Here is an 8,399-nt window from a genome sequence, read left to right on the forward strand (position 1 = left end):
TGTATCCCTCATTATATTTGGACAAACCCATGTAGACTTTCTTTACCCCACTGACATGTTCATTACTGCTGATCTAAGGAAATTAGACATGTATGCTCCATTATTCTGGCTTATAAGTCATTAATTTTAATTGACGTCACAAACTGGCAACCAGATAGGGCCTACAGTCCTCTTATTTGGCCAGTATAATTTATTTTTTAATTTTTATTTGTAATCAACTTTTAGAAATATGGATAGACCACATGAGCATCTAAATTTTTACATTCTTTTTGAAAAATAGTGTATCTGACAACATTCTGTTTGTATACCTACAAGATAATTATCAGCTAAGGGCAAAATGATAGCTGTCTCTTTCGGCTGGGGCATTTTTACCACAGTCTCCACCACTCCTTATCCTTTACTCTATGGTGAGATTCACTCACTTAAGTGAAATGCCTAGCCTGGGTAAGCAATTAAATTTGTGGCACACTTTATATGTTCTAAATTCAGCTCTTTGTTTATGTGTGTTACATCCTCTTATTGAGTACCTTTGTATAAGGTACCTTTACTTATACCTGTGTATACTTCTGTTCAAAAGAGCCTCTTTGTTTTCACTCCACCAGTCGTTAAATAATTACAATACATGCAGCGTATGCTTACATTTTAAAGGCACATATCTTGGTTGAAAAAGGTGCTGAATATTCATACATTCATTTGTACAACATACATGTGTATATTATATCTTTTGGTTAATACTTTAATTAGTGAAGATCAGTTTAACCAACTTGAACCCAGGAAAGGGTAAGAAATTGACCAAAAGTTTCTCTGGACACACAAAATGGCATGTAGCATATATGTATTACATGTATTACTTATCTGTATTTTTTCCTTTCCCCCTTGAATCTTTTTTTTTAACATTTTATATTGGACTATAATTGGTTAACAATGTTGTGTTAGTTTCAGGTGTACAACAAAGTGACTCAGCCATACATATATCTATTCTTTTTCATATTCTTTTCTCAATTAGGCTGTTACAGAATATTACTTATCTGTTGCTGAATGCATTACCATAACCGTAGCAACTTAAACTAATACCCATTTCTTATTTCACAGTTTCAGTGGGGCAGGAATCTGGGCGTGGCTTAGCTGTGTCCTCTGCTCAGGGTCTCACAAGGCTGCAATCAAGGTGATGACTAGGGTTTTGGTTTCATCACAAGGATGACTGAAGAAAGTTCTGCTTCCAACCTCCTTTGGGTTGTTGGAGAAATTCATTTTCTCCCCGCTGTAAGACTGACAGCCCCAGCGTTTTTGCTGGCTGTGAGCTACCCTACGCCCTAGAGGCCGCCCGCAGTTCCTTGCCACATGGGCCTCACACTATAGGCCCTCTCACAACATGGCAGCTTGCTTCTTCAAAGCCAGCATTGGAGAGAGAGCCTCTAACTTCAGGGAAGGCCAAGTCCCTCTCATAAGGGATTTCACCTGATTAAGTCAGGCTCATCCAGGATAATCTCCCTTTTGATAGCTCAGAATCAACTGATTTATCATCTTTAATTACATCTATAAAATCCCTTCACAGCACATTAATGTAACCTAATCAACGGAGTGGCTTCCTGTCACCTTTGTCATAATCTATTGTTTAGAAGTAAGTCACAGGTTCTGCTCACAGTCAAGAGGAAGGGAATATACAAAGACTTAGATACCAAGGTGCAGGGATCATGAGGGCCCCTTCAGAGTCTGTCCACCATAGTATGAGTTTATGTGTTTATGAGAATTCTCACTCAGAGGCACTTTTAGATATCTTTGTAATGAGTTTGGTTATCTAATTTCCAAAGTCACATAAAATTAGAAGCACAGGGTTTCAGCTAGAGGCAGGCACAGTGGCAGGATCAAGATCATACAATATGATACTAAGAAACAAAAGGGAAAAATCTATGGAAAAAATATACAAAGCCCTAAAGGTAAACATCCTGAGAATGTGCAGTATAGGGACAATTTTTTCTACCAACTCCCACAAACCCTGAAGGCATCAACACATAAGAACACAATACAATAATTTCTTTTAATAATGGTGATAACCTACAGCCATTGAGTAAAATATAAACTATGTTCAGAATACTCTATTTAAGATGCTGAATTTCTATTTAATATAAAAATATTTCCTTAAAAATATACATAATTTTGATTCTAAATTACTCCATGACACTAAACATTTGAGATGTTAATGCACGATTCTGTTTGTATAAATATACTTACTTTAGAATGTATTAGTATATAGAGAAAGGAAATGATCCTTTGACACACAAGAGGGTACCAAAGGGTAGAAGTTACAGGAAAGCTAATTTCTGGTCAGCGTAAGCTAGCATTGTCTAGTAACTGAAGGTGTGCAACAATGAAATGAGGAACTGAACTTGTCCTCTCTGGAAAAGTACAATCACTGGTGGGTTTCTCACCTTCCTGGAATGTGTAAATTCAGATGTTAGTTTTGTTGGGTGGTTAGACTAGATGAGCTCTTATAGCCCTTCTGACTTTTAATCCCATTGTCGAAATGTTTGCCTTAGCAGTCCTTATAGATTGCAAAATTCCTTGGGGCAGAGGCCTGATTCTCTTGTACACTTTAGGCTACCTGTCTGGTACGTAATGGAGTTTTAGAGACCACAGGTGATAAAAACTAAAGCTACACTTGGGAATGTCCAAGGCACTATAAAATGATTTTATATGGTCCAGGAGAAAATAAAGAATTAGGAAAGAATTCCATTAGCAGAGAAGGCATATTAGTCTTTCAACTGATTTCAGAGCATCAGAAGACAAGGAAATGGGCAGAAAGCAGAACCCAGTTGAATAGCCATTTTTAACCCAATTTCTATACCTCCTCCCTTTTCTCTTGAGCTGCTAAGAGGGCAGCCTGAGCATATGGAAAGGCAATATAGTATCTCCAACAAATTGTCTTGCTAATTTGGAGGAATCTGGATACATTTTACAATATTTTTGGCAAGACTTAGGAATACAATTTCCAGTCTCTCTGTGTAATTTATCTATATTGTAATGCATGAGTCTGGCCTTTTAAGTTATTTATTGTCAATGTGTAAAATACACACATATAAGTTTCCTCTGCACTGTGCTCTGCCTTCTTTCTCTCTGCCACGGATGGCACACAAATGTCACAAATGTGGGAATTTTTGGAAACACACTTAAAACCAGTACATGCTTACAAACAATATCTCCCTTTGTAGCGTTCCACATTGTATGTGTATCTCAGAGTTGAGAATATTAACTGTGAACTTTAAATTTGTATGTTTTTATTTCTGTTTTTTGGACTACATAAACGGTTTAATGAAGAGAGAGCTTAGTTTCACTTAACTGTGTATTTATGAACCCATATATTTTCATGCATATACTGTTTACATTCCCATGCACTGAAGGCTCATCATTGCTACTACTTTGCAAGGCTTGTCACTGTGAAATATGTTAAACTCTGTGTGCTTTTTGGCTTAAAGAGTAAAGGGACAATCAAGTTTAACACTTCAGACTTTCTTGCTTTTAATATTAGTAAGATGAATAAAACTGGGACTTGGACAATTATCATATTACCAACATTTGGAAAATATTCAACTATATTTGATTTTCAGTCCTAAACAATACAAGTTAAAAACAAAATTAAGCAAACAAAGCTATTCTCCAAAGACAGAAAGCTCCTTGTCCCTGAAAATAGTATTTGTTTCTGATGTATTTTTATCATTTCTCAGTGTCTAGCATAGTGCTAGTACACAGAGTTCATTTTCATAAATTCCTTTTAGGAAATTTCTAAATATTTATATCTGAATTTCATGGGTGATTGCTTACTTGAATGAAAGTGAGTAAGCCCATTTATTTCAACATAAATTTTATTATGGGGGGAAGAATGTTTAAAGATAAAGATAGAAAGATTGTGACTGGTTGGTACAAGTTTATTAAGAATTCATTACAGAGTAAGGAGTTTCAGCAAAGGATGGATAACTGAGGAGGACTAGTAGCAGGGAAACCAGTTGGAAGGCTATTGCAAACGAAGATGGGTATAAACAGTAATTTATGCATTGCAGATTTTAGGCCTGGTTCTATGCTATGTATTTTACAGGTATTATACCTCCATAAAATATTTCAGGTAATCATTATTATCTCAATTTTGCAGAAATGCAAATGAACAAAGAAATAAACAAATACACCCTGAGGCATAAAGAGGTGACATAACTTGCTCAAGGTCACACAGCTCCTACGTGCCAGAATGAGATTCTAGTACTTGTCCATTAGACTCCTCAGCCTGTGCTTCTCCCACCTCACTCTGCTCCCTCCTATGAACTGTGAGTTTGCAGAGATGCAGGGGAGAAACTCTGTGAGCTGGTAATTATAGTACTTTGGAAGAACTATTTTGGCTTTTCATTTTTCTTGATTAAATTATTTTCAGATACATATTAGTGTCTTCTTTTTGTACAGAAAGCTAACATTTGACCCTTTCTAGGATCTGAGACATTTTGAAAGCTTGCAAGTACAATCTTGAAGCAACAAGAGAAAGTTTTTAAATTGAATTTGCAAATTGTAGTAAAATAAAGTGTACATTATAATATCAAAAAGTGATTTTAATGGCTCAATAAATTAAGAATAAGGCAGACATACGAGTGCTTTATCACTACATAATGTTTTAAGAACACAAAGTCTGTGTTCATAATACTAAATTTATCTAGATGTTCTGTAATCACAGAGAGTACTTGGTGGTATTAAAATAATTCAAGTAGACAGGATGCTTACAGAGTTACCATTTATGATATACAAATATGAGAAATCTTCAAATCAACTGGGGAGAATATTTGTGATCAATAGACAGATTGGATTCCACTCCACCACTCTTGTTTAAAATCAAGTATAAAATTTGGAATTAGAGACAAAAAATTAAATGAGAGATTCTAAGAAATGTTCAACCTATTTTTCCTAACACAGGGCAGCTACTGGTATAAAAAGAATCTTTGAAAATGAATTAATATACTCTTATTCAATAAAGGATGCTTTTTAATTGAAGTATAGTTGATTTACAATGTTGTATTAGTTTCTGATGTACAGCAAAGTAATTCCATTATACATATATGTATATATTCTTTTCCATTATAGGTTAGTACAAGATATTGAATATAGTTCCCTGTGCTATACAGTAAATCCTTGTTGTTTATTTTATATATAGTGGTGTGTATCTGTTAATCCCATACTCCTAATTTATCTTTCCCCACCCTTTTCCCTTTGGTAACCATAAGTTTATTTTGTATGAGTCTGTTTCTGTTTTGTAAATAATTTCATTTGTATCATTTTTTTCTTTTAGATTCCACATATAAGTGATATCCTAAAGTGTTTTTCTCTGACTTACTTCACTTAGTATCATATTCTCTAGATCCATCCATGTTGCTGCAAATGGCATTATTTCATTCTTTCTTATGGTACCACATCTTCTTTTTTTTTTTTTTGCAGTACGCGGGCCTCTCACTGTTGTGGCCTCTCCCATTGTGGAGCAGAGGCTCTGGACGCACAGGCTCAGCGGCCATGGCTCACGGGCCCAGCCGCTCCGTGGCATGTGGGATCTTCCCGGACCGGGGCACGAACCCGTGTCCCCTGCATCGGCAGGCGGACTCTCAACCACTGCGCCACCAGGGGAGCCCGAGGTACCACATCTTCTTTATCCATTCCTCTGTTGATGGACATTTAGGTTGCTTCCATGTCTTGGCTATTGTGAATCGTGCTGCAATGAACACTGGGGTGCATGTGTTTTTTCAAAATGAATTACGGTTTTCTCCAGATATATGCCCAGGAGTGGGATTGCTGGATCATATGGTAGCTCTACTTTTAGTTTTTTTTTTTTTTTCCGGAACGCGGGCCTCCCACTGCTGTGGCCTCTCCCGTTGCGGAGCACAGACTCCGGACGCGCAGGCTCACGGGCCCAGCCGCTCCGGCGGGCCCAGCCGCTCTGCAGCATGTGGGATCCTCCTGGACCGGGGCACAAACCCTCGTCCCCTGCATCGGCAGGCGGACTCTCAACCACTGCGCCACCAGGGAAGCCCTACTTTTCGTTTTTTAAGGAACCTCCATACTGTTCTCTGTAGTGGCTGTACCAATTTAAATTCCCACCAACAGGGTACGAGGATTAAAGGATGCTCCATTAATTGGGGAAAACAAGAGCAGTAATAAGTGGTTATTTTACACACACCAAAATACCTATCTATCCATCCCCACAAACATATATAGCATATAATATATAACATGCAGTAATATAAATGTTATAAAGTAAAACATATGAACTAATATGTTAACTTATAAGTGATATTAAAAATACAAATTATGATATATAGTAATAAACAATTATATACCACAGTGAATAATATATATTAATGAATATTATGTAATACTGTAGATTTAGTATATAAAATTCGTCTATAATAATTATATGAAATATTTCATATAATGTATATAGTGATATATAAAATAGTACATTTTATAAAATGTATTCTACTTTTGTAATCATAATTTTTTAATAATCAGATCATAGTATATGTTTTTCTCTCTAAACATTATTGGAAGATTATTTTCTCATTCTCTCACTTTAACTGACATTATATGAAAAGAATCCTAATCACATTTCACTTCAAAGTTTTTAGACTGCCTCTGCATTTCGAAAAATAGTCTTAAATTCTAAATTGTTCCAGCTTTTAAATAGTCATACACACAGTTACTCTTTCAAACAATCCACAGAGTGTTACTGATGAGACTGAAAGAGAGCAAGATATTTGAGCACCAGTTACCTGCTTGGTGATTTATGTAAGTAATCTTAGAATCCTCGCATCAATCCTGTGAGAGACATACCATTTAACCCTTTATAAATGGGTTATAATTACTTGGAAAATTACCTTTCTAAGTCTTGACAGGATTTGAACCCAAATGTGTTTACCTCAAATATGATTCTCTTTGCACTGTATTATATTGTAATCCTAGCATGGTTTATGTAACGTTTACTTTTATATATGAGGAATAACACATAGTAGATCTTTCCCAAAATAAGCACAAAATAAATAATTTTCCAGACTGGATAAAGTAAAGCATTTCTACAGCACTGTCGACTAAATTTCTGAAGAAATACAGTATCTAAGGTGAGCTTACTTATACTCCCAGCACAGTAATTAAGCTGAATTGTATGCTATTTGTCTATGAAGACTTTGCCTAATTTGTGAGTTTTATATTTCATCTGTAATTTGAAGAAATCAAGAGGAAGCTATAGATTCTCCCATTACCTTGAGTCATTATCATCCCATATTATTATGAAGAAGAATCTCAGAGATTCATATTAAACCTAAACTTTCTAACCTTGTGTTTTCATCATTACATAAGATTGATATTGAAGGCAGTTTTGAGAACTATCCAACCTTGTAATAGAAGGTTATTTTAGGAAGGTACGCTGTATTAATCCCAGCATGGGTTATTGATGTTAACGTCAGGGAATGGGGAAATTTAGGTAGGCATGACCTTAAGATAAAATGACCCCTCTGCTGCAAAGGGAATACCCTAGCAGAGCTCTTGCTTTAGGGATAATTACTGTGTAGAATAAATGATCTTGGTTTTTCCATACCTTATATTCAGCTTTCATGGACTGTACTACCCTTTATTTAGAAAACCAGAATAATAGTAAATATCACAATTTAGGACCTGGCAATCATATGAACATTTTCAATAAACTCTGTAGAAATGACAATCATCCCTTCATCATATTTGTATTGATAAAAACGAGGGGCTTTTAGAAACTTTGCTGCATTTCATTGTTCCCTTTGTGATGGTCTCAGTGTTTTTCAGATAGTTAACTTTAAAATATTCTAGTGATTTAATACCAATAATAAACTGAATTTTCCTATCACTAACAGATTTTATAACCCCAAATCTATGTAATCACACTGATTAATTAATAGCTGAATAAACATTTATTATCTATTTCTAAGTATTTATTTTAGAAGTTAAAGGATAGGAGCTCTTTCAGTTTATAGTTGATTTATAAAATAAATTAGTTTTTCGAGATTATTTCTTTTTTTTGCTCCTTTACTTCTCCTGAGATTTTGAGCTCAGATACTCCCATCACTATCTGCTTTCATTCGTTCTTATGGACAGGTATAAAAGTGCAATGAATGGAGGCAGATGATAGATAGGTTTGTAGAATCATTATCAAACACACTGGCATTTTAAGATAGAGTTTTATTAAAAAATTTTTTAAAAAAATTGGAGTACAGTTGATTTACAATGTTGTGTTAATTTCAGGTGTACAGCAAGGTGAATCAGTTATACATATAGTCATTCATTTTTTAGATTCTTTTCCCGTATAGGTTATTACAGAATACTGAGTTCCTTGTATTATACAGTAGGTCCTT

The sequence above is a fragment of the Globicephala melas genome, chromosome X (assembly GCF_963455315.2).
Source record: "Globicephala melas chromosome X, mGloMel1.2, whole genome shotgun sequence".
NCBI lineage: Eukaryota > Metazoa > Chordata > Mammalia > Artiodactyla > Delphinidae > Globicephala > Globicephala melas.